This window comes from Xyrauchen texanus, chromosome 47, assembly GCF_025860055.1.
Source record: "Xyrauchen texanus isolate HMW12.3.18 chromosome 47, RBS_HiC_50CHRs, whole genome shotgun sequence".
Lineage (NCBI taxonomy): Eukaryota > Metazoa > Chordata > Actinopteri > Cypriniformes > Catostomidae > Xyrauchen > Xyrauchen texanus.
The window spans coordinates 11,830,293-11,857,911 of record NC_068322.1 but is presented as its reverse complement, the minus strand read 5'-3'; the positions used below and the strand labels follow the sequence as shown (position 1 = coordinate 11,857,911).

The following is a 27,619-nucleotide window of genomic DNA, read 5'->3' as shown; positions in this document are numbered from 1 at the left end:
AGTTCCTCAAAGACACTTTGCTAACTTCAAAGATCTCAGCTACCTGTGGAAGACAGTAGAGCTTGGTGGGTTTATGAAGGTCAATCTGTAAAATATCTCTAATCTTGACAAATAAAAGCCTTTAAGATGCAGCGTGCATGCATGAAGATGGTGGAAGCAGGATTCTGTTTGTGATGATTGTTTAACAAAAATGTTGCACACAAAACCTTTAGACAACATTACATTACATGCATTTGGCAGACGTGTTTATCCAAAGCAACAAGGGGTGGTTCATATTGCAACACTCTAAAAAATATCTTAGCTTATTCAAGTTTTATATATTTTAGTTAAATATTATGCAATTCAGTTTGATGAAAATTGTTAAGCAATTTAAATGCGCTTAAAAATAGGCTACTTTTTTATTTTTAGTGAAACAGCAACATTTAAAAAAATGCTTAAGTTGGCTGTAATGTTGGAAAATATCCATTTTAAAACTGCCTCAACAACAGTGTTGGGTAAGGCACACAAGAATGTAATCCTCTACAAATTACAAATTCTCTAAAATAGTAATCAGATTTCTTACAATTATAACTTCAAACACATTACTAATTCCTTTACTTTTAAGTTACTTTCAAAAACTTATTTTTACTGCTCAACCAATTCAAAATGTCTGCATTTTCTCCTTTATTAACACACACACACACTTCCGCTTTCACAGAAATGCAAACAGGCATACATTTCAATTAACATTTTACATTTATTATACATAAATGCAATTATTATAGAAATATTTGTTTCCCAAGTAATGTACTTAAAAGTGATTACTTTAATTGAAAGTCTTTAACTGTAATCTGATTACTACAAGAATTTACAATATAATGATTTACACTACTGTTTGACTTGAGTAATTAGATTACAGTAACTAATCACTTGGTAATCAGATTACACCCAAAATTGCCCCACAAACACATTATAAATCTGTCTTTTTAAACAAAACTCTTTATCTTGTACGTAGGCTTCTACATCTACACACACACAAAAAATAGTAATTTGCTCGGACATTAATCTTCAAAATGGCATGCATAAACATGCTGGATCCAAAAATGTGGGCTAATGAAAGAGCTGGGCTTAAATGTGTTGTCAAACACAAAATGTGCCTCCATCCTCAAAACCAGTCTTTAGATTATGATTTACAGTGGTATGGCCTTAATTTCAGCATCAGCATGAGACAGATTAGCACAAATCTCAGATTTACTGGAGGTGGGAGAGGAAAATATATATTTTTTATTTCTTCACAGGCATCACAGTGGGGGACAAGGGGGACCTCAAGGGTGTTTGATGCAAGGTTACAGCAATTAACTATTTCTGATTCCTTCTTTCACTTGATAACTGACTTTTTTCCAGACATGTTTGTAGAGTGTCACAAGCAAGTATGGATTTTACTGCTGTGGAGATATGGAGTTATATGTGTGCCACAAAATTATACTTTGTGCATGCAAGATTTTATTTTGAGAACACAAAAATGTTCTGCATGCGCAAGATTATATTTTACAGGTGCGTGAACTCAGATTTATGAAGCAATGTATCTTCTTGCAAAGATTAATTCACTTTGGGCAAACAAAAATACATTTTGCACTTGAATAAAGTTTATTTGAATGTGAATTTGCACATAATTCTGAAATTTACGTAACTCCACTGTTTTTTTGCGTGTGAAATTTCTCAGTTGCTCTCTCCTCCTACCCACTCTGCGTGCACTCATAGCTTTGACTGCTTGTTTGCTCAACAAGGTCACAGCATTATAATGTGCCAGAATTTCAGCCAATTAGAGATGAGGTGGTAAATTTTGATTGGCTGGCTAGACCACAGTTCATACTGCTAATAAAAACAAGAAGAAAAGAAGGGGATTGTTTGTTTTCAAGAAAGGAAATGCGTAACATACTATGACCACACAAAAGCAGTTATTTTGTTGACTTAATGGTTTTTATTTAACCTTTATTAAATATATTTCTAGTCTCTACACTGTCAATAGGCTTACTAATATGTCTAGCTCTCTTAGTATGGGTTTCTTGGCTAGTATTTGGTTATCTAGTTTACCAAGTTACACTTAGCTACTAGCTTAGCCATGTTTGCTACCACTTTCATCTGAAATTACATTAATATAATCACTTGCATGTGTAAAACTCTTTAAGACTAATGTTCTTTAGTGTGTCCTTTCCTATTTTACAACAGCCTTGTATATTATAAATTTGACTAATATTATAAATAATGCCTAAATTAACATTCTATTCTTCATAATAAATTAGAAAAGCTGTTTATGTTTGCATTTTAAAGATGTGGGGTATCTTGAAATGTTCAGTATGCTGTTTTTATTAAGTTTATGCATTTTACCACAGCCCTTCTGGCAAAATTGATTAAGGAAAAGAAAAAGATGCTAATTATGTCTCCCGTCTTAGTTTTAGGAAATTTAAATGTACAGTGTATTGACCCTCAATTGTTTGAGACTGCAAAAAGTTTTTTAAAAATAGAAAGAAATCCTTAGCATTGCATGATCCCAGACTACTTCATTTTGAAAAACTTAAATTGCAGTAAGCTAAGCCTTACAGTATTCCTGGTATGCCTATAATCCATGGGAAAAATATATGTTGTAATGATAATGGCATACTGTATATGAAGTGTGTACTGTATTTGGAGTATTGTGCCTGTTGGCTCTTCTGCTACAATTCTATTGAGATGTTCATTGTTGATGTAGCTACCTCAACTGTCCAATCGCAGAACACTTGTAAGTAGCTTCTAATAGCCAATCCTCACATAGGAGGCGGGACTTGTCGGAATATGGCTGGAAAAGTAATTGAGCAGTCTAAAGTTCTGAGCAAATGCAGAGGGCATACGAGGAGCGAGAACAAGTGAGATCTTGCAAAACTGAGTTCAAGCGCTCAAATATTATATTGTGTGTGCACAATTACTTTACATTAAAATGACTTAAAAGTACTTATCAGTATCATATATCAGTTTCTGTGAGGATATGTGCATCCCGACTAGGACATTTTTATCATTCAATAACGATAAAACATGGTTTACAGGAAAACTCAGACAGCTTCGTCATGCCAAAGAGGATTCTTACAGCATTGGGGATAAAATATTGTACAAACAGGCCAGGAACACACTTACTAAGGAAATCAGAGTGGTTAAAACAAGCTACTCTGAAAAGCAGAAAAAACTGTTTTCAGCCAACGATCCTGCATCTGTGTGGAAAGGCCTGAAACGCATCACCAAGTATAAGACACCTCCCCCTCATTCTGTAGGGAGTCAACTAATGGCTGATGAACTGAATGTGTTTTACTTCATGTTTGAAAAGCCCAGTCTCACACCTCTCTCCCACTCTGATCTTCCCTTCACACACACACACACACACACACACACACACACACACACACACACACACACACACACACACACACACACACACACACACACACCTCCTGGAACCCCCCCTCGTGCTACTCAATCTGCACTGATGATCTGTGAGGAGGATGTGTGTCGAGTCTTTCTGAAAAAAAGACTAGGAAAGTTTCAGACTCAGACGGTGTTTCACCTGCCTGTCTGAAAGTCTGCACTGACCAACTGGTCCCCATCTTAACACAGATATTCAATAGATCACTGGAGCAGTGTGAAGTTCCCTGCTGCTTCAAATGCTCCACCACCAGCTTTCTGACAGATAGCCCGCAGCTAGTGAGACTGGGGAAACTCACATCCGGGCCTCTTACTATTAGCACTGGTGCTCCTCAGGGATGCGTCCTCTCTCCACTGCTCTTCTCTCTGTACACGAATTACTGCACTGTCCTGTGTACATCTATAACTGTCTTGTTTGGTTCAACCACCAAATCAGACAGAAGGAAACTATAACGGACAGTCAGGACTGCTGAGAGGATTATTGGTGCCACCATGCCCACCCTCCAAGACCTGTACCTCTTCAGAGTGAGGAAACATGCAGCTAGAATCACTCTGGACCCCACACACCCTGCACACTCCCTCTTTGAACTGTTGCCCTGAGCACCAGGACATCCAGGCACAAGAACAGTTTTTACCATCAGGCCATTTTCCTCATGAACAATTAAACTGCCTCAGGACTCCCCCATGGAACATTACTGTAAATACATATCTCATGTACATATGTAAATTCACATATTTAATTCAATAAATCAAATGCACATACATTACCACTTGCACATGTAAGTGCCATTCTGTTATATGTCCTATTATGTGTATGTCTATTTATACTCTTACCATGTTTTATATTATGTCTCAATGTAATGCTCTGTCTGCACTTGTTTCTCCTATCACCATAAATAAATAAAAACGAAAATAAAAAATCTCTTGTGTATGTGAGAAGTTGAAAATTTGGCAATAAAGTTCATTCTGATTCTGAAAATATGAACTTGCACGCTCAAATTACCATCTTGCGCGCGCAGAAAATGTTTGTGCGCTCCAAATACAATTTCGCAAAATGTTGGCACATGTATATCTCCATATGGAGAGAGAGAGAGAGAGAGAGAGAGAGAGAGAGAGAGAGAGGGCGAGAGAGAGAGAGAGAGAGAGAGAGAGAGAGAGAAGAGAGACAGAGAGACAGAGAGACAGAGAGAGAGAGAGAGAGAGAGAGAGAGAGAGAGAGACCTTATTTTAAATCTATTTTTATTGTTATTTGTTACTGTTTTATTATTATTATTATTTGTCTTGTCATTTTCTGTTTTGTGCAATAATGCTTTTTGGCAATATTGTATGTAAACACAATCATGTTAATAAAGTACTTCAAATTTAAATTTCATTGAGAGAGAGTGAGAGAGTGAGAGAGTGAGTGAGTGAGTGAGTGAGTGAGTGCGCGCGCGCGGCCCCCAGAGCTCCCTCTGGTCAGTCGGTCAAGTCTGCACAAGTCCTGTATCCACATACATTAGTTGGAGGTGATGTTGGCTCCACTGATGTTTGGAAACCTCACACAGGTACCCGCGAACATTCACACCTGGCGGTTTATCTGAAGCTCAGCCTACAAGGCGTGGAAAAGCCAGGATTTATTTTCGACGCTGGATTCCCAATACATCGCCCATACTTGCATAGTTCTTCGGATTTTCCCAAACAAAGTGCATTTAGCCTCCCCGGCTTTATTGCGAGGAATATTGTTGTTGTTTTTTCTACTTGCTTCACTTGTCATTTTGGAAGAAGAATAATGTAAAGCTTTCATCGAAATCGGTCTCTGGGGGTTTTGATCGGTAGTCTGCCAGTTTACGAACAGAAATCTTGATCTGGCATCGCGAGGTCGTTCCCGAAAGGTGAGTAAACAGTTTCAACTTTCTGTCGGTTTCAACCACGAGCTTTAGATTGCTCAGTCGCGCTGGTTTGTAAGCGTTTAAAACAATATATGGTCGTTTTACTTGTTTGAGCACGGTCCCGAGTTTTATCGCAACTATTATACGTGTTTATGCTTCTCGCGACCCCTGGTTGGTAGTCGTCGCTTTTAAAGCGTTGTAACACTTGCGAATCTCTGAAGATAACGGAAGAACATCGAGTCCTTTGATGTGTAACTTTCTGACGTATTGATTCAGTTTGTGCTCGCTGATCGTTTAAATATTTAAATACATTTAAAACAAGATCAATCAGGCGCGGGGGTCGCGATAATTCGGATGGAAAGACATGCAACGTTGATAACGGGCCGTTTACACCGAAAGTATTCTTGCCCACAAAAATGGTAAACGCAACTAATAGAAAATAACGCAGACGTCTCGAGTGCTTTTGTAAAGTTGACGTTCTATATTATCTTGACATGGCGTCTCAAAAACGCAACGCTCCAAAGACGACCATAGTGAGCGATTACATAGAAAAACTTTTGGAAAAACAGCGCAGATGGCCGATTAAACATGTTCGGTGTGAACGGCTCTAAAAGCATCAACTCTCTGATATGCACATATTGTCTAAGAATGTGGAAAGACACGCAACATTGATAAAATGTCAAGCGCATCAACTCATGTCTCCTGTTCTTTGCAAGTAACAGATTTGCCTTAAAAACTTTTTAAGCTCTAGAAAAAACGTGCTTTTCGGGTTTCACCTACAAAAGTTTGCATGCTGTTGAGAAGTACCTCAAACTGCCCCAACCGACCTTTTACTCCTAGTGTTTGCTGTTTTAGTGTTTGTTTAAATCCTTAACACTGTTCTGTCTGCTTAAGTTCTCCTTGAATGCTTCTAAAATGCTGATCCTATCTGAAGTGATTTTGGCCTACTGTGTAAAACACGATTTTAATCATAAAATATTGCATGTTGAGTTTGATTGGCCATGAAACATTTGTTACAGCTCATGCATTGAGCCATCCGAGCAGAAATCTTCACAGCCATTCTCTGCTCATTTCATTACCATATGAAATAATTTGCAACACAAGTTTCAGTAACCATCATTTCATTTTCCCTGGGTTGTTTATTCTTCCAATTACATCCTGTTCTCACATTACACAAGCTATTGTGATAACATCACCTGTAATGAGGCATTCAAATTTCCCTCTACCGTGTATTTGCATGGCTGCATTGCTGTTTGTATTCTGTGGAGTTCATTGCTGGTAACATTACACAAATATTTGTGATCAGTTTTAATGTTTCCAGATGAGTTAAAGGCTTGAGTTGCTCATCTACTTGTTTCGTTCAGAGCAGTAGTTGGGTAGGTAGGTCAATTTCAGTGCCAAGTGCATATACACCCACCGGCCACTTAATAAGGTACACCTCTGTACCTAAATATTCATGCGATTATCTAATCAACCAATTGTGTGGCAGCAGTGCAATGCATTAAACCACACACATATGGATGAGGAGCTTCAGGTAATGTTCACATCAACCATCAGAATGGGGAAAATATGATCTCTGACTGAGTGATTTAGACTGTGGCATTTTCACGTGCAACAGTCTCTATAGTGTGAAGGGAATGATGCGAAAAACAAATAACATCAAGCGAGCGGCTGTTCTGTGGGTGAAAATGCCTTGTTAATGACAGAGTCAGAGAAGAATGGCCAGACTGGTCCAAGCTGACAGAAAGGTGACAGTAACCCAAATAAACATGCGTTAAAACAGTGCTATGCAGAAAAGCATTTCTGAAAATGCAACACATTGTGGCAGCTGGGCTACAGTAGCAGAAGACCACTCCAGTTACCACTACTGTCAGCTTAGAACAAGAAACTGAGGCTGCAGTGGGCACAGGCTCACCAAAACTGGACAGTAGATGGATGGAAAAACATTGCCAGGTCTGAAAAATCTGAATTTCTGCTGAGGTACACAAATGGTAGGCCCACTGCAGCCTCAGCTTTCTGTTCTTGGCCGACAGAAGTGGAACCCGACGTGATCCTCTGCCGTTGTAGCCCATTTGCATCAAGGTTCGACATGTTGTGCATTCTGAGATACTATTCGGCACACTACAATTGTACAGACTACAGAGGGGTTATCTGAGCTTCCGTAGCCATTCTGTCAGCTCGAACCAGTCTAGCCATTCTCCGTTGACCTTGCTCATCAACAAGGTGTTTTCATCCACCAGTGTTTACCATTAATTACCAAGACTGTGATCGGCCCGTGTTACAGTACCCACTGGATTTATCACTTGTCCAAACACAATTTTATCATTTTCAATGTACGACAGCAAACAGATAAAGTAACTGCAGAAGTTATAATTGGTAATTAATGTTAATCTAACATTAGCTAACATTAACGTTATTACTAGCGGCTTTGACGACGTAACTATTTTCAGCATCTGAGGAGTAAGTTCAACACCGGTAACCACTTTTGCTTCATTTCTTTGATAGCTCAAATGCATGCTCAAGTCGACTTTGTGTTTTGACCATTTGTGAACTGCGTTAAACATCTGGTTTGCCATGTTTGTGGGTGTGACTTATTTGCTGTGTCATCACCATTCATATCTATACAACCCCGGGCTTGACATTAACTCTTGTCCAAGACAAGTGGATTTTTGAAGGGGTAAGTTAAAGAGAATTTACTTCTCTGACCGGAAAAGCAGACAGATTAAAACATCAATAATGAATAAATAACCAGCTATATTTGTGATAGCCTAGGCCTGTGTCACTTATTAAAAAGTTTATATATTTATATTTATATTTATGCATTTGGCAGACGCTTTTATCCAAAGTGACTTACAGAGCACTTATTACAGGGACAATCCCCCTGGAGCAACCTGGAGTTAAGTGCCTTGCTCAAGGACACAATGGTGGTGGATGTGGGACTCGAACCAGCGTCCTTCTGATTAACCGGTAGCAGATTACCAGTTATGTGCTTAGACCACTACACCAAAAAGTTAATATTCTTATTCTGCTGTTGAAAGTAATCCAGAGCACGTCATTTTATAATTCGCTAGTGATCTAGTAACAGCTGTGCCCTCTTTGATTGACAGGCGGCATATGTGTGTAGCCCTGAAACCAACGAGTTTATGATTAAATTACTACTAGAGCACAAAATTCTTCATTGATCTAGCCTCTTAACTTTGCTCTCAAAGTGCACCAGATTGATGTATTTTACTTTAAATTGTACTAAATTGTCTTTCGGGGTACCATGCCCCCAGACCCCTTTAGAGGGTCCGAGGTCCACCCACCACAGTCTCACAAAATGCTTAGGTAAAACACACTATCCACAGAACTGCCGCTGGATGTTTTTGGTTTTTCGCAGCATTGTCTTTACACTCTAGAGACTGTTGCACTTGAAAATCCCAGGAGATCAGCATTACAGAAATATTCAAACTAGCCCGTCTGGCACCAACAATTATGTCATGGTCTAAATCAATGAGATCACATTTTTCCCCATTCTGATGGTTGATGTGAACATTACCTGTAGATCCTCACCCATATCTGCATGATTTTATACATTACACTGCTGCCACAAATTTCTACAAATTTCTTGTTTAGCCAACTATCAATTCGCAAAATGAGAACCTCTGTCACCATTTCAGTTCACCATTTCACCATTTTCATGTAGATGCAAAGTAATTCACATTTTGTGGTATATGTGACTCAAAACCCCCCACAAGTTGGATACATTTTTACAGTGGAACAAATGAAGGAGTAACGCACTAACATAATGTCACCCATAAACCACATAGCTTTAGATAATCCCTTGATCAAACCATTCCAATTTTCCCTAACCAAAATTCTGACCACAGCCACATCCTTTCATTTCATTTTTGTGTCAGTTGACTTGTATGTATGCAGTATCTGTAATTAGTAGCATATTAGCACGGTTACAGGATATTATTAACATTTGGTGCCAGAACATGTTTAGGTTGTGACTTAGATATGGAGTAATTACAATGTAGAAATATCTCAAAAGTATAGCATTCAGTTGTCCTTATAAGGTTATTTATTATAGTCATCATTTAATAGGCCTATATGAAAATGGGCACAAAAGTTTGTTTGGATTCCTCCAAGAAAATCATATGGTTGCTTGAGTGATTCACAGCAGGAAGTCTTCTGGCCTCCTCAAGTTCAAAGATCAATGATCAAAAGAGTGCAGAGAGAGAGAGAGAGAGCTCCATTCCTCATCTCTTATGATCAGTGACTGTTTGTTTGTGTTTTTTTTTTGCATGGGAACATGCAGACAGTACGCAGCGGCCATATTCATGGAGTTTCTCATGACTTTCTGTATATTTGTGTACTTGTTCTGTTATTTTGTACATGTCAGTCACCAATAGAACATTCAGCATGCTAGTTGATTATAGAATGGTGATAATTCTTGTATTCCAACCCCCATTCTTCTGTTTTTAAACACCGACTTGTGGCGCAAGACGTCCTGTGGTCTGAGATATCAGTGCAACTTGTTATGTGACTGATAGTACTGAAGGAGCCAAGCATAATTTAGTAGTTAAAGCAACATGTTTGCTGACAGCACGTATGTATGTGAGTGTGTTTGTGGTTGCAGTGACCTTGTTCAAAACAATACAGTACCCCAGCTGGGCCTCCTGGAAAAGCCCATCTTTGGTCTGGACGTTCACTCAGTCATCCACACTTCCTGAGCGGCCCACTCATTTATGAGCTAATCACTGTGGCTTTGCGCTCTCTTTCTGCATTATGTTTGTTTCAAATACTCTTTTTGCTGGATTAAAGCAGCGTCTGAAAAGAATTACTGATCTATGAACAGTTTACATCAAAAGAGTGCCATTTATTATGCTTGAATATCAGCACCTGTTTAAAGGAATGGTTCACGTCATAATTTTCTCACCTTCATGTTTTTTCAAACCTGTATGATTTACATTCTTCTGTGAAAGACGCACACATAAAAAGAAGAACCTTTGAGGATTTTATGCATTTAGAAACCACATGAGGGTAAAAATGCAAATCTCATAATTTACCCTAATGCCATCCCAGATGTGTGACAATCTTTCTTCTGCAGTATGCAAATTAAGATTATTTGAATAATATCTCTGCTCTGTAGGTTCATACAATGCAATTAAATGATAACCAAAAATGTGAAGCTCCAAAAAGCACACAAATGTATCATAAAAGTAATCCATAAGACTTGATTTAATCCATGTTTTCTGAGGTGATCCAATCGGTTGTAGTTGAGAACGGATCAAAATATAACTCCTTTTTCACTATAAATCTTGACATCTGCAGTCTTCTTAGTGACTGTTATGGCAAGATGTACAGTGAAAAATGAGTTCTATTTTGGTCTGTTCTCACCCACAATTGATTAAATCACTTCAGAAGACATGGATTAAACCACTGGAGTCTTATGGTTTACTTTTATACTAACTTTGTGTTTTTTGGAGCTTCAACGTTTTGGTCACCATTCACTATGGACCTACAGAGCTGAGAAATACTTCTAAAAATGTTCATTTGTGTTATGCATAAGAAAGTCAGTCACATCTGGGATTGCTTGAGGAGTTGAGGAAATGATGAGAGAATTGTATTTTTGGGTGCACTATTCCTTTAAGGTTAACTAAATTTGATTAGTGCTGTATATCTCAGAACAGCCTCTTGCAGGTTCCCTTTCCCTGTCAGCTTTTGGAAACAAAGAAAGCACCTTGTCAGGCTGAGAAAAGCACTTCAGCTTTGAGCCCTCATATATTTTGATGGTAATGGATTTCTATGGCTGCTAATTTAGGCCTGTGCCACACTAATGGATGTGCACTGGTAGATTGTGCTGAGAATAATGAAAAAGCCACACAAAAGGCCAATGTCTTTCGAGACACCATCACTTTAACACAATCCCTGGTACAATTTTGGTTTTCCAATCCAATCAGTGTTATTTAATTCAGAATGTGACTTTTATTCATCATATTTAATTATGGAGAATGAGTTGGAGGGGAAGTGTGAGATGGAGACATGCCAGGGCATGTCAAGATGTCTGTTGGGGTTGGAGCAAGCTGATTAATTTGCTCCTGGATTACCAGGGGACAAAGGTCAAGATTATTTCAAACTTCCTGTTTAATTGATGGCTTTTGAATTCCTGGTGCATTAATGTTCATGATCAGAGATATGTTTTAAGATCTTCCTCTGTTAGGGGCATTTCATACAGATTAAGCATTCTCAGTCACCATTCACTTTTATTGTATGGGAAAAGATGCATAGAAGGTGTATGGTGACTGATCTTGTGCCACATGGAAGGTCAAACTGGTTTAGAACAACATGTTTTAGTAAATAATGCCTATAAACATTACTGCAGGATTCCTCAATAGTTGGCCCGTGACAGACAAATGTTTGGCCTGCACTAAAGGCTTATTCACACCAAATTCGTGACGATTTTGTGAGAAGAACTTCTGATGAAAAGTCTATACATGCAAGAGTCTGTAAAAAATGTAAATGAAAAACAATTTCACCCCTGTACAGTAGGCGATGTAAATGATTTAAACTGGATTGTTTTTAAGATCAGGGCTTCAAAAGCTTTTGACGAGAAAAACCCATGATGTTCATTTTGATGTAACAACTTTGTGTTAAGGTTAGAGTCATCAACGCTTCCTCTGTTTGGTTTGTTGCCTAGTTTCTGACAAACTTGATCTATATGCTGGCCCCTCGTTCTATGTATCGTTAGTCAATGAATAGGCATGTCTTCTGTGTGTTTATGGCCATGCTTGTCATGTCCGTGGGTGGGGGTTAAAGTGTTGGAGAGGGTGGGTGTTAGGGATTCTGTCTAAATATATTTTATCTTATTCATTATTAACTTAGTAGCAGCATCATGCGGAGTGATAGAGTGAATTATCATGGTAATATGGTGTACGAGTGAGTCAGGGTTATTATGCCTCAGCTTAACGCAGTTTGTTTAGGAACCTGTCACCAACCATACTTCCAAAGTGTCGTTGTGTGGTGTCGTGGCAGGTGTGTACATTTCTGTGTGTGTGTGTGTGTGTGTGTGTGTGTGTGTGTGTGTGGGCAAACATGTGGGAGGTGTCAGCAGGTGACAAAGAGTCTGTTAACTGTAAGACCAGAGGTGTGATCACACATATTCTCTTGCATGTGAGTGACAGCTGTAAATCTCCTTGGGACACACACACTAGGCTATGCCACATCCCCCAATCTCCTACTGTGTCTCACGGCACATTTGGAACCCCCACAAACACAATCTGTTGTCCTGGATCTATCCCTTTTTTTCCCCATACCTAACGTCTGACAAAAGCTCAAACTGATAATCTGAAGTGGCAATTAAATTATGAATTGCCTCATTCGTTTATCTATTCGGCACCTTTAATGCACTCGAACATGTATTTAACTCACTTTGTTAATATCACTGTGATTTCAGAGTGTATCTTTACATCAAAAGGACATTTATAATAATAGGGGTGGGAATCAGTAGGGACATTGCTACGTGATATTATCTGATCCATGCTACAATAATATTGCAATATCTTTATTTTATGTTTATATATATATATTATAAAAACTGGGATATATTATGGTCTTTTACTTTCAGTGAGTGTTGGGCAGATTCATTCTGAAATGTAATCTGGTGCTGATTACAAATTAGGCTGCACAGCTATAAATGTTATCAGTAATGTAATCTTTTAGATTACACTTTTTAAGTAATCTAGTTTTGATTGTTTATAGACTACTTACTGCATGTTTTGATGAAAATATATAAAGTACCGATTTACACTCCTTTCATTTAACATTAAAAGTTTAGTTTTCAAGCAATTCTTTAAAAATTCAAGACTGATACGCAATGTAATCCATATGTAATCATGCAATCCTTAAAAGTAATGTGATTTATGCACATTCAAAAATGTAATGCAATCTAATTACAAGAACTTGATTTGTGTATTCTGATTACGTAATCCAGATTAAATGTAGACTAGGGCTGCACGATTTGGGGAAAATGTAATATTGCGATTATTGAGGTTAATATTGCAATATGCGATTTGCGATATAATAAACAAATGGTATCATGAGTCAACTGGCTTGGTTATCAAGGAAAATGCACATATAGATAACTGATAATGCTGAAATGTGGTATTTTTAAACTCAAACATACACACTATTTACAACTATAAATGCAAATTTTTCAAATTAAAATATTTTTACAAAATTAAATAATATCTTTGCATTACTGCAAACTTGTTATTTTCTCAATTTTACACATAAATAAAATAGAAAAATAAATAAGAACATAAACATTTTCATGAAAATAAGATTGTCCAAACAAACAGGGACGTTTAAGCAGGATGTAACATGTACTTTCTATAAACTCTTTTGAAAAGGAAACTGGATATAAAAGTGTGGTTCACTCAATCAAACCACTAAAACTGTTGTTGTGTGTGTAATTATTTATATATATATATATATATATATATATATATATATATATATATATATATATATATATATATATATATATTATATAATTACACACACACACACATTTTATTGTTGTTGTAATTTTATTGTTATTTTTCACTTAAGATTGATCTTATGCTACACGTTGCAAGCTGCAGACAGCGGGGGTAAGAGACGACTAGAGTGTGCATCACTCTATCACATCACTTCCTGTCTCGACTCCCGCTCAGATTGGGTCTCTTCTGCGACTGGTTGAAGCAGCTCTGACCGTACAGAGAATGACAGTTGTGGAGTTTGTGCTTATTTACATATCACGCTCACGTATTAACTTTAATTATTGATGAAATAAAGACATATCGCCAAGCTGTGATCTGTGTTTCTGTGTTATTTTTTCTGGCCACCAGTTCAGTGTCGGTCTGCTCGGCATCCATCTTTACCTGATTTCCACACTGAACACTGGAAACTCACATGACATGACCACACGTGCCACTCCTTAAACTGAGACTGACTGGTCATCTTTATTAGCGATGTAGAAAATGGGCAAACAGCTCTCAGAGAGAATGGGCTGTCACGTCCACACATGCACTTATTTAATAAAATCACAGCATTTGCCGTCATATAATCACACAGGCTGACATTGTGATTGTGATATGATTAATCGTGCAGCACTAATGTAGACCATGACTACCCAATACAGTTTACTCAAGTTTTTCCAAATTTTGGGGATTTTGGTGCTTTGCACAACAAGTACTGTTCAATGTCGAGCTGTAGAAATAACGTAAAGCAGAGGAACATCAGCGTTACTACAACAGCAATGTTAATTGGTGTACGAAAACCCTTGTGTGGTACAAGTGGCGAGAAGAGATCCTTACAAATGAGACCAGATATAGGCTTAAATTAGCAGCTGTTTTTCGTCTTGGTTGAACAGAATGAAAGTGTGTTGACTTGTTTTGCCTACTCTCAAACTTGCTCTAAACGGTGGTAAATCAGTTTTTTTCCCCCAAAAAAAATTATATGTGAAAAATTGAACTAATAATATTGATTCTTGCCATAAGGATATCTAGCACTGGGAGGTAAGATATTGCAATGCTTTAATGAGTTCCCCCTCTTATCTCTAATTTCGATTGTAGTCATGATCTCTATCAAACTTTGATGTTTGTTCTGAAGAAAATTACTAGCATTTTTCTGAATCTAGCATTGTCAGCAAGCTCTTGAGGGTCAGGTTATGCTCTATGAACTTCAAATCTCTTTCAGAATGAAACACGAGGACTTTGACCCGAGTTTTACAATGTTACACTATTCTAACAAATGTCCATTGACTGGGCAGTTATTGAACAAGGCGCTTGTCCTCACAGACTTGCATTCAGTGTAACACTCTGTGTTTGCATGGGGGAATGAAATGAAAGTATTGTCTTAAAGAGCTTTCAACCGAGCTTTCCCTTCCAGCTTACTTTTCATTTATAGGGACCCTAAAAAACAAGAACATGCTCTGCTTGTTGCCTGCCAGGAGACAGAGAGAGAGGTTGGAACATCTATTGCGCTTTGGCCTAATGTCATTCAAGTGCTTTTCATTTGCAGAACTTCAAAGCAGGCACTCCTTTCTGCATTTAGTTGCATCTGATTTGTATAATGAATGCACTTGTATAAAGGTGTGACAAGATAAGCCTATGAGCAACTGAACAGTCTCAGATGTTTTAAAGTTGCCTGCATGGTTTATATAAATGCATCCCATTGAGTCATGTATTAGGTCTAAATCTGAATACACAAAAAACAATTGGAATAATTCTCTATTTTGGGCTCTGGCAAAAATGTGGCCCATATTATTTGGCATATGGCCGATTCATGGGGCCATTCTATAAAACTGGTGCATTTTTTAGTTTTATTAAATTATTTTTAAAGCAAGTTTCTGTAAGATATTAAACAGACTAGATAAATAAGGTTTAAATGTTAATTTGCCATCTAAAGCTAAATCATTACAGTTTAACATGTGTTGGGACATAATTACTGTATTGCCTTTTAGAAAGGTAACAGGGTTGATAGTAAAAAGGTTGACCATAACGGGGCTTGAGCACAAAATTGTGAAACTACAAGGTGCTTCTTTGAGAATTTAATGTTGATATTTCTACAATTATCCACTTTTCACTTATCAGATATTTTACTTATAAAAAGTGAATTACTATAAAAATGGCAAATATGACGGAAATGACCCTGTGGCACTCTTTGGGATGTTTTTAATTGTCTTCCTGATGGTGTATACTAACAAATGTATTTCTTTTTTGTCTGGTCTGTCTGTGTCTTTGTATAGAAAATCTGTTTAAAGCACCTGCAGGGTGGCCCTTTGTGTCTGAGATATGTTGCGGTGAATTGCTCCTCGATAACATTGACACAGTTGGATTTAATTTCTCCACAGGCATCGGCGTTGGTGCTGTTAATCCTCAAACAGTCCAATTTCCTCACACTGAGCTTTAATTTTAATTATCTTCTTTAAAATACCGCTAATATTTCATCCTGCTGAGCTCTGCCGATAGCCCTGAGCTGTAGGATATTTCCTCCCCCCGTTTTCCCATGATCAGTAATATTAATTATGGAGACAGCCTGCATCTGGGGCTTGAGGCAAGATGATATGTCAATTGAAAGGATTTTCTAAGTTTGCGTTTTCACCATATTGGCCAACTGAATAACTGCAATTGTTTTGAGGGCCTGGAATGATTGGATTTAGTGCTTGTTTGTATGCTTGAACACGTGTTTATCTTATTTAAGCATGGGACATGAGTAACAGCTGGAGACGAAGGTCATTTAAATTGCCTCAACTGTCAGATCATGAGGCATTGAGGGGTGGAGTCACAGCGGGCTTGGTTGTCATGGTCACAAATGATCCTATCTCTATATCCTTGACATAAGGGAAACTCCCACATGGGAATGTCCTGGTTATGAATTTCTGGAAGTTTGGGAAAAGGAACACAAGTAATACATGTTCCCGTACATTAGTCATGCTGTTCAGCATGTTTAATATGGCTTCAATCCTTTATTTTAGAAGTCAGACAGGTTGATACAGGTTTTATAATGGCTGATCCATAGTACAAGATGTCCGATTTAAGAGGGCGGGGGTCGATAACTAGGAGGTGAACGACCTGGTTGCTGATTGACCTCCTCTTTCCTCCAGTTGTGTTTTAATTGTCACTAAATCACCCCCTGTGCTTCCTGCTGAGAGACCCTAGTTATAGACTACCAAGAATGTGTGTGAGTCCAGCACACATGCATGGTTAATGCACAGATCAATGGTGACAGCATATGACACTTTCACAGTGTAACCTGCTTTTAGAATTTTCAGAAAGGCCACCCCACCAAGTCTCTATAATATCTGGTCCCTAGAAATGTTTTGAGTCCCTTTTTCAGTGTCTATGGGCTTTTTTTCCCCCATCAGTTATACTCCAATTTAGGTGAAAGGGATAGTTCACCCAAAAATGAAAATTCTCTCATCATTTACTCACCATCATGCCATCCCAGATGTGTATAACTTTCTTTCATCTGCTGAACCCAAACAAAGATTTTTAGAAGAATATCTCCACTCTGTAGGTCAATACAATGCAAGCTCCAAAAAAAATCACATCTAAATTAAGCATAGTAAGTAATCCATATTACTCCAGTGGTTAAATCAATGTTTTCATTAGCGATATGATAGGTGTGGGTGAGATATAGATCAATATTGAAGTCCTTTTTAACTCTAAATTCTCCTCCCTACTCAGTCGATCTAACTTTAACTTTCACATTCTTCATGCATATCGCACCTGACTGGGCATTTAGAATAATTCCTAGCAAAAAAGGACTTAAATATTGATCTGTTTTGCACCCACACCTATCATATTACTTCTGAAGATATGGATTAAAACACTGGAGTGATATGGATTACTTTTTATGATGCCTTTATGTACTTTTTGGAGCATCAAGATTTTGGTACCCATTCACTTGCATTGTGAGGACCTGCTGAAATATTCTTTTAAAAGTCTCAATTTGTATTCTCCAGTAGAAAGAAAATCATTCACATCTGGGATAGCATGAGGTGAGTAAACGATGAGAGAATTTTCGTTTTTGGGTGAACTATCCTATATTAAATCTGATACCTTTTGAAAATTAATATCACACCTCTCCTTATCAAGCCACACAATTTGAAAAGTTTAATACGTAAGGTTATGGTTTGGTTCAAATCTCTAAACTCAAGTATGAGCAATAGTAAAAGTGATGTTTGTCTTTGCAGGCACCACTAAAACTCACTCTGAATTTGCTCTAGCTTTTCACGAGTCGACTGATCATGCCACGCTGAGTGGAGTGGGAGATTCACAGACACTCAGTCCGTTTTCCATCAGCTTCAGAAATCTGCAGACTAGAAGATCTGGAGTGTGTCCATATGCGTGTGTGAAACTGTGAAATATGGCTATATGCATAAAATGGAGATTTAACCAATTTCACGTATAGATGCTTATACATAAACACCATAATTTTGTTGAGTGAATGTGTTCAGTGTATGTTTGTGTGTGTCAGAGTCTCTGTTTCAGATCATGAGCTTAATTTCCTGTGTGCTGGCTCGCTGCCTGCCTGATACTGGCTGGGTGCCTTTCTCTTTCGTCTCTCTTGCTCTCTCTCTTCCTGTTTCTCTTTACTTTGTTCCAGGTCTGACCACAGCAGCTTTCCCAGTATTGCCTGACAGCGTCCCAGTGTTCATCAAAGTGCCCCATTGCATCAGTCTGCAGCCATTTAACAAAACCAAATGTCACAGGCCTATCTTGGAAGCCAGAACTTATCTCTATACACACACACACACACAGACACACAAACACACACACACAGATGTGGTTTCACTATATTTGTGCAAACATCTCATTTGCAATGGTTACAATTTTTCCCCCAAACTATATCTAAGTACACCCATAAACACACTCGCCATATGACGAGATTCTGATTGATTGACTCATTGAGCACAGGCAGAGCTAAATTGCTGGCTGGGAAGTTTCTGTTTTTAACTACAAAGCTTGGGTTTGTAATACTTGGCACGGACTTCAGAGGTTCCTACCTTCTCTATTTCAGAAAATTAAAAATTAGCTTGCAATACTTATTCTGTATTGCTCTCTGACTCCCTCTTCCACCTTATCTGTTTTCCTACCTCCACCAAACAGTCCAGTCTCACCCCACACTACAGCAAAACACTTTGGCAGTTTTGGCTGCCCTTGTTCTCACACTTTTTTTTTTCTTTTTTGAATGATGTGGCATATGTGAGCATAAAGAAACAAACAAAAGTTTTATTTGACTGAAAGTCTTTATTGGCTAAGCCAATTCGCTTGCTAAGCAAAGAGTCCATCATGCAGTCCCTGTGGTTGGCATGCTAATCAGTTATCCTGCTAAGCTAACATATTCAGTGCAGGCACTCCACGTAATATCAGAACGTTGAATTCCATAATAAATGGTAGATGAATATGGTAATACTGTATTTACTGACTGTTTACGTTATCAACTACAACAGGAAGTTCTAACACACTTCTGATCTGACATTACGAACAACTTTCCAAGGGGGTAGGATTCCAAGGGGGGGACTGAATATTGCATGACACCTCAACCAAAACGGTAGTTTACTTTTTTAGCTGAAATCAGGACTTCCATTCTTACACCTGCCAGACCGAGCTCTGCTATTTCTCCATTTAGTTTTCTTCAAGTGGTCTGTCTCCTCCTATAATAATCTCTTTAGCTTAAATCAAGCTCTGTCAAAGATCCAAGTGGAATTTCCTGGATTTTAGAGGTGTTCTCTAATTGTAATGTCCTATAATTCTCCTTCCACCATTTCTCTTTCATTCCCTCTCTACTCTTTTGTCTCATCATGCTATCTCACTGAGTGCCACGCACAGCAGAGCTGATTGTAAATTCCTTAGTTTTATGTATCTTATTAGTCAAACCTGCTTGCTTGGGCCAAGTGCAGCAAGTAAACAAGCCAATTTTTCTTTTAGCAATAAAGTTTTGCTTTCATTTTCTGACATCATAGCTGTTTGATGATGTGGTTTCCATGACCTGTGATCAGGGCTAGAAGATGTAAAGCATCTCTCATCTCCAGATCTGCCTTTAGAATAGACACCCCTCAGAGTTCAAACAAACCACCGACGACAACAGTACAAACTGCAAATCCAGAAACGTCAAGGTTCTCGCTATCATTCACAAGCGTGCTCGGATCCATAAACAAAACGTGAGATATGGAGGATTGTTTTGTAGCGCCATCCCCCCTTTCCACCTGGCTGTTGCCTAAGCACTTGAACGGCCTCTGGAACATCGACTCTTATCAGGCAGTGGCCAGCGTGCATTCCACCGAGATAAGCGCTCCAGCCGGCTTCTGTCAACACAAAGTGTGTCTGTGCGTGAGTGTGTCCACAATTGCTTCTTATTTGTAGTGTGGCCTAGTTAGTTCACCTGTGTAGTAATGCATGGGTCATAGGGATGGACACAAGTACCTGATTACTCAGAAGTGACAGTAGTGATCAGTCATGAAAACGCAATCGCGTGCTTGACTATTTTTTCAACTTCTACGTTTTGCACGCCAATCAAAAGTTTTAAACAACTATGGATTGTTTACGATGGTAAATGTGCACTCGTAAGTTTTTCATCATTAAAAAAAGTTGTACTCCTTAAGAAATTAATAGTAGTTTTAAAATATGTATAAAACCCTGACCACTCCCATGAAATATAGACTATTCATATCAGTAACCTTATACAAGCTGTTTAAATCATGGGGGCTGCCATGTAATGATCACATGACCTACCAAATACTACTAGCTTAATTTCAGTAACAACCCTGTTATTGGACCCTTTCACTCATGGATTAATCATGGATGACTGAATATTGATATGCTACAATGGCATTTGTAACTGAAAACTTTTGCAATTAAATGATACTGCATCAATGCCACTAGTTGTCAGTGTCTAAGTCATAAACAAGAAATTAATGAGTATACCTTTAACTAATTACCGATAAACTGACTAGACAATTAGATTTGTTTTGTAGATTATTTTTAAGTCATTTTTTTTATCTAAAAAAAAAAAAAAATATATATATATATATATATATTAGCCTAGAAATTTTTCTATCAATATTTTTAATGTTGTGTTTTAATAAGAGTGCTGGCAGCATGCTGGGCTTTAGCTGTTAGACAGGTCTATAGTAGGTCTGTACAGTGCAAGTGAACGGTGGTTTGAACTTTATAGCTTCAAAAAGCACATGGCAGCATAACAGTAATCCAAACAACTCCAGTGATTTAATTCTATATTTCCAGAATCAATATGATAGGTGTGGGTGAGAAACAGATAAATATTTAAGCCCTTTAAAAAAAAAACATTTTATACAATAAATCTACTTTCAAACAGCCATCCTATGCACGTTCACAAGCGTTTTTCTGTTTTGTTTTTGCTGATTCACATTCTTTGTACATATAGCAACATATTGGACTGTGATGCAATTATTTATTTATTCTTTTCCTTTGCTTCATCCCTCCATTTTGTTCTTTCCTACCTATCCAGTAGGTGACGATATGCATGAAGATTGTGAATCATTAGAATACAGATAAACAATGCTGGCTTTGTGCTTTTTGGAGCTTCAAAATTCTGGCCACCATTTACTTGCATTGAATGGACCAACAGAGCTTAGATATTTTTCTAAAAATCTTTGTGTTCTGCTGAAGAAAGACAGACACATTTTGTGTGAACGATCCCATTTAAGACCAATGAATCCACTAGTTGACTAGATTTTGACATCCCTAGTTTGTAATGTTGCCAAGCTATCCTACCTGTGCAATGACCGTGTGGGTCACAGTGTGTCTGACTGTAAACAGACCTGCTTCCTTAGACACTACTCTCTCTGTCTCCTTGGGCTGACAGGAGATTATCATAAGGAGTGTTTCCCTGCAGTCTAGGCTCAGATTTGGAATTATACATGAGGGTCAGCTCACCAGTTGTAATCAATTATAGAACCACCGTGTGTGTGCAAATGAAAACACACACATGCATTTACAGACACAGTTCACAGACTGGATACCGGTGTGGCCTGCATGGCTCTTTCACAACCTTCTCCATGTTGTGATCAATAATGTAATTCTTTATGTTTGGTATGAGTCTGAATCCAATATTACCTGCTCCGCCCTGTCTTAACAAGGTGCTGCCTTGGTGTCCTTGAGCCATGTGATGTGTGTGTGTGTGTGCGTGCGTGCGTGCGTGTGTGGGACAAATAGAGTGGGATCGAAAAAGAGAGTAAGGCACACCTCCAGTTATACTTGAGATGTGCGTGGCAATAGTTACAGCCCTGTGATGACTCTGTAGGGGACAATCCCCAAAAACATACACTTATAGCAGTCCTGGATATTCCTCATATAGTTTCCTTTTACCAGCTTTCTCAGTGCAGTCTGATTTCAAAGTAGAGGTTTGATGGTGTGCAGGCATGACACAATTTACCGAGATATTTGTTGGTCCTGAAACAATATTCTTATCTAATAATCATAGCCCTAACCAATACTGTTAAAGTCAACAGTAAATGCTGTTCGCAACCCAATTTATTTCCATAATGTCCGAGTGAAACAACTAAACAAATAGCACAGCTAGACTTGATTAGATCCATCAGAAATTGATATGACAGCAAGGAGTTATAAAATAGTAGGGATTGGTGTCAAAGCAATTAATGCATTGCTTAAGTGTTTTTATGTAGGACCTTATGGAAATCCCCCCAAATGCTGTTATATACTGCTTCATTTTTATTAATAATATACAGCAAGAAGGTTCTGGGTCCCGGCTCAATTATGGCCTTTCTGTGTGGACTTTGTATGTTCTCCCCGTGTTTGCGTGAGTTTCCTCCGGGGGCTCCGTTTTCCCCCACAAGTCCAAAAAGCATGCAGGTTAAGTGAATTGGAGACTCTAAATTGCCCCGTATGTATGTGTGTGAGTGAGACCCCACTGGGGGCTGCATCAGGAAGGGTATCCGGCATTAAACTTGTGCCAAATCATATATATATACACTCACCTAAAGTATTATTAGGAACACCATGCTAATACTGTGTTTGACCCCCTTTCGCCTTCAGAACTGCCTTAATTCTACGTGGCATTGATTCAACAAGGTGCTGAAAGCATTCTTTAGAAATATTGGCCCATATTGATTGGATAGCATCTTGCAGTTGATGGAGATTTGTGGGATGCACATCCAGGGCACGAAGCTCCTGTTCCACCACATCCCAAAGATGCTGTATTGGGTTGAGATCTGGTGACTGTGGGGGCCATTTTAGTACAGTGAACTCATTGTCATGTTCAAGAAACCAATTTGAAATGATTCAAGCTTTGTGACATGGTGCATTATCCTGCTGGAAGTAGCCACCAGAGGATGGGTACATGGTGGCCATAAAGGGATGGACATGGTCAGAAACAATGCTCCGATAGGCCGTGGCATTTAAACGATACCCAATTGGCACTAAGGGGCCTAACGTGTGCCAAGAAAACATCCCCCACACCATTACACCACCACCACCAGCCTGCACAGTGGTAACAAGGCACGATGGATCCATGTTCTCATTCTGTTTATACCAAATTCTGACTCTACCATCTGAATGTCTCAACAGAAATCGAGACTCATCAGACCAGGCAACATTTTTCCAGTCTTCAACTGTCCAGTTGTGGTGAGCTCTTTCAAATTGTAGCCTCTTTTTCCTATTTGTAGTGGAGATGAGTGGTACCCGGTGGGGTCTTCTGCTGTTGTAGCTCATCCGCCTCAAGGTTGTGCGTGTTGTGGCTTCACAAATGCTTTGTTGCATACCTCGGTTGTAACGAGTGGTTATTTCCAGCAAAGTTGCTCTTCTATCAGCTTGAATCAGTCGGCCCATTCTCCTCTGACCTCTAGCATCAACAAGGCATTTTCGCACACAGGACTGCAGCATACTGGATATTTTTCCCTTTTCACACCATTCTTTGTAAACCCTAGAAATGGTTGTGCGTGAAAATCCCAGTAACTGAACAGATTGTGAAATACTCAGACCGGCCCGCCTGGCACCAACAACCATGCCACGCTCAGAATTGCTTAAATCACCTTTCTTTCCCATTCTGACATTCAGTTTGGAGTTCAGGAGATTGTCTTGACCAGGACCACACCCCTAAATGCATTGAAGCAACTGCCATGTGATTGGTTGATTAGATAATTGCATTAATGAGAAATTGAACAGGTGTTCCTAATAATCCTTTAGGTGAGTGTATATATATATATATAATGCAGACTATCACGAAGTGGACCTTGCACCTACACGGGACAAACGTTAGGAAAGAGAGAGAGAGTAACGATTAATAATATTTATTATTATTACTACAGTGAATATTACGTTTACGGTAAAATTTTTATATATTTCGCAATTTCTTTAATTTCAGGCATATAGATTATATTTTGAATTGAGCTTTTATTTTAACGTGAGCTTTTATTTTTAAGGGTGTTTTTGATGGAAGCTTCACAGGTCGAGATTGGGGCCCTGTCCCAATACCCACACTTGTGGTCTTGACCACTTGGGTGTGTGTGTTCACGCAACAGGAAGTGTTCAAGACTGTCCCATGTCTAAAACATGCCAAAGCTCAGTGCTCTTAACCCACACTAAATCCACACTAGCGTGAATACCGCTTCGAAGCGGTCTTTAAGGCTAAGTGTATCCCAGAGTTCATCACATTCAGGAGCCTACACCTCACCTACCTGAGCAATCGGTCTATTTTCGCCATGAAGAAGTCAAGGAAACTTTTCAAGTTATTTATTATAATCAGATTGTGAAACGGAAGTGAAGCATATATTTATTTTAGTATAAATTAATATATTCAACATTATATGACGTGTTTGGGATGACTTGATAGCAGCATCATAATTTCAAAATATGATTTACTGTATGTGTACATTTATATACCTCTTTGTTATCTTTCTCGCCTTTTATAGTCACCTAATTTAGTTTGTTCTTGCCTAATACTGCTGGTGATTTTGGTCCTTTATCATAAACCAGTGTGGCATACAGTATATGGTCTAGTAAATATGTATTTCAAATCTAAGTTGTAGTGCTTTTTATTTGTTGTACGAAACCACATGCTGATAAGTTGTTTTGTATAAATGACAAGCCAAAGCATATAATTTAAATGGTTTGATTTAGTAACTATTAATGGATCACACAGGTTTATAGAATGAAGTTTGTATTTTTTTAAATCAAGTTTTATGCAGTGTATTGAGAAACAAATATATAACAAACTTGTGAAAAGACAAAAATGAAAAGACAAAAACAGCTGTCACATCAGCACCAACATCGTTAAGTCTACTAGTATCCCAACATGCAATCAAAAATCAGAGACACACTCACAATCTTCAGGTCTAATTGCACACTAGTGACCAAACACCAGAAAAACATAAGACAAGTGGGTAAGTAGGAAAGACCAAAACCGCAATTGGGGGTATTGGGAAAGGGCCAAATGGCCAATTGTGATCAATAAAATGCAAATTATGTGATTTCATTATATATATATAATTAAGACATTTTTGAAGAATCTTTATACCACTCTTTCCATAGAATGAAAGTTTATAATGTCAAGATCAAAAAACGTCAAAAGAAAAAATGAATTCATACAACATTTGCACTATATTCCAAGTATTGGCATGTCAACGTAATTGTCGCTAAAACAGGATTTGCTCTCGCATTTGTAGTAACCAAATCACTTCTGGACGTGAATGTGGGCTATATGCGAGGTTACAAGTGGAATATTATCAGTGAATGAGGACTTAAATTTGGATCTGCTCCTCATGCTTGGAAGATTAAAATACAATGCTATCTGAGTGACGCCATCAAGGTCTCCTAAGCAACCAAATTGGCCCGGTTGCTAGGGAGGGTAGAGTCACATGGGTTAATCTCCTCGTGGTCACCATAATGTGATTCCCTCTCAATGGGGCGCGTGGCGAGTTGTGCGTGGATGTCGCGGTGGATGGCGTGAAGCCTCCACATGTTCTATGTCTGTGCGGTAAATTGCTCAATAAGCCACGTGATAAGATGCGCAGATTGACTGGCTCAGACTTGGAGGCAACTGAGATTTGTCCTCCGCCACCTGGATTGAGGTTCGTCACTACACCACTATGAGGATTTAGAGCACATTGGGAATTAGGCATTCCAAATTTGGTGAGAAAATAAAAGATTAAAAAAAATATATAATGCTACGTCCTATCTATTGCTTTTATCATACTTTTATGGTTCTGTTTTGGTGTTTGTTTTGCTCATTTGAAGTTTGAAAGCTGTTGTCACTATGAACTATATTGCATAGAAAGGACTGTTTTCAGGTTCCTAAAGAAAATGATCTTTTTGTGTTCCTCAAAACAGCTGGATACAGATTCAAAAGGGCAATGATGACAGAATTTTCATTTCAGGTGAACTATTCTTTTAAAAGTAAATCATTAGACCACGTAACCCTCCTCCAGACATATTTAAATGTCTCCTGTGCTCAACAAAATAATATTTTTTTGTGATGCTGGAACCAGCGGGCAGTGAGATTAGACTGCACGCTTGTCAAAGCTGTCAGCTTTCAAACTTCTCCATTAGACCAGCAACTATGGAACAAACAAATTTCTGTCTCCATGACAACTGTCTGTTCCAGAACTCTTGGCAGTGTTCTGGCTCTGCCTCCCATCCAATAGGCTTGACCCTTGACCTCTCTGTCTCCTCTGTTGCTTTGATAGTCACAATTGTCATATGATTCTTCCATAATTGCAGGGCTTGTCTTTCTAAACTGAGCTGAAGGTTGTCTTATTGCCTTTGGAGGAATGATATCACCTAAAATCTGAAATACTCACATTTGCTATTGTATATTCTGTGTACCAATCCAGTTATGAAGAGGTATACACACTGAGGTGTGTTTAGATGCTGTGAACTTGCTGAAGGGAATGTGATTACCGCCTGCATTCCACAGCTCGGCGTGTCATTTCCTGCAGTTATGCATCTTAACAGCGAGCTCCTTTTTGCTGCTTTTAACTGCCCTCTCTAACATTATTGGAGTAAGCTATGTGTTATGTACTCAAACACACACCCTCACCAACTCTCTAATGCTGTCATTTATGCATGTCCTTTGCTATTATACATTCACACGCATGCACAGTTCTTTTTTTATGTTCGGTCATGAACTTGTGCTCCATTGTCTGACTCTCTGGAACTACCTTTTTATTTTTCTGTTTGTCTGTGTTGGGTTTATGAAGCAGTCACATTTTTGCAAACCATGGAAACAGTTCTATGTCTAAAAATGACTTCTGCAACTCTCCAGTAATGCAAAGAACTGAACATCATGACCACAAATGTTGCTTTTGTCAACTCAACAAGCTGCCGGATCCACCACACATGTCTGAAACTCAGAATTTTGTGTACTCCTATATCTAACTATCTGTCCGCCCGCCCGCCCGCAGTTGAAGTCAGAAGTTTACATTTGCAAATACTGTTCCTGACATTTAATCGTAGAAAACATTCCCTATCTTAGGTCAGTTAGGATCACTACTTTATTTTAAGAATTTGAAATGTCAGAATAATAGTAGAGAGAATTATTTATTTCAGCTTTAATTTCTTTCATCACATTCCCAGTGGGTCAGACGTTTACATACACCTTGTTAGTATTTGGTAGCATTGCCTTTAAATTGTTTAAACTTGTCAAATATTTTGGGAAGCCTTCCACAAGCGTCTCACAATAAGTTGCTGGAATTTTGGCCCTTTCCTCCAGACAGAACTGGTGTAACTGAGACAGGTTTGTAGGATGCCTTGATTGCACATGCTTTTTCAGTTCTGCCCACACATATTTTA

General features: G+C 38.5%; 1 protein-coding gene and 1 pseudogene across 2 annotated transcripts in view; one reads left to right on the top strand and one right to left on the bottom strand.

Annotated features, from left to right (window-relative positions):
• Positions 1-27,619, bottom strand: part of LOC127638856 (uncharacterized protein K02A2.6-like) — a 77,737-nt pseudogene that overhangs the window by 28,284 nt on the left and 21,834 nt on the right.
• LOC127638793 (plexin-B2-like) overlaps positions 4,968-27,619 on the top strand; it is a 144,966-nt gene continuing 122,314 nt past the window's right edge. For both annotated transcript variants that reach the window (XM_052120529.1, XM_052120527.1), the window contains exon 1: positions 4,968-5,300. The gene's annotated coding sequence lies outside the window, so the exon portion shown is untranslated. The remainder of the gene's footprint in view (positions 5,301-27,619) is intronic.